Source organism: Stegastes partitus, unplaced genomic scaffold (genome assembly GCF_000690725.1).
Source record: "Stegastes partitus isolate 25-593 unplaced genomic scaffold, Stegastes_partitus-1.0.2 Scaffold1050, whole genome shotgun sequence".
Lineage (NCBI taxonomy): Eukaryota > Metazoa > Chordata > Actinopteri > Pomacentridae > Stegastes > Stegastes partitus.
This window is the reverse complement of record NW_007578781.1, coordinates 272,318-272,721: the sequence shown is the minus strand read 5'-3', so window position 1 is coordinate 272,721 and position 404 is coordinate 272,318.

The following is a 404-nucleotide window of genomic DNA, read 5'->3' as shown; positions in this document are numbered from 1 at the left end:
GTTTTGGTGCAACATGTGCATGAAGGAGGACCAGAGCTGTCATTAAAAATAAAACCTAGCAGGGCTGCATTACTGTGACATCTAAATCATTAACAGGACTGGAATTCTTCAATGTTGTTGCTTGAATTTTGCAAATGTTAGCATGTTAGCAGAAGGTCAGTGAGGTGAGACTATAGATGCATTAGCGTTTCCTAAAGCCAGGTCCCAGCCCAGGTTTCCAAACAGTAAAGGAGAACAAAGTCTAATCCACCAACACAATCGCCTCGATCAGCAGGTAGACGTAGATGAATGAAAGCCTTCAGGAGGCTGCGTCTGTGCTCGCTAAGCGCTAAAACCTGACAGAAAACTACCACACATACTGTTAGTATTGATAAAAGCTACTGATTGAAAGGAAGGAGGTCACA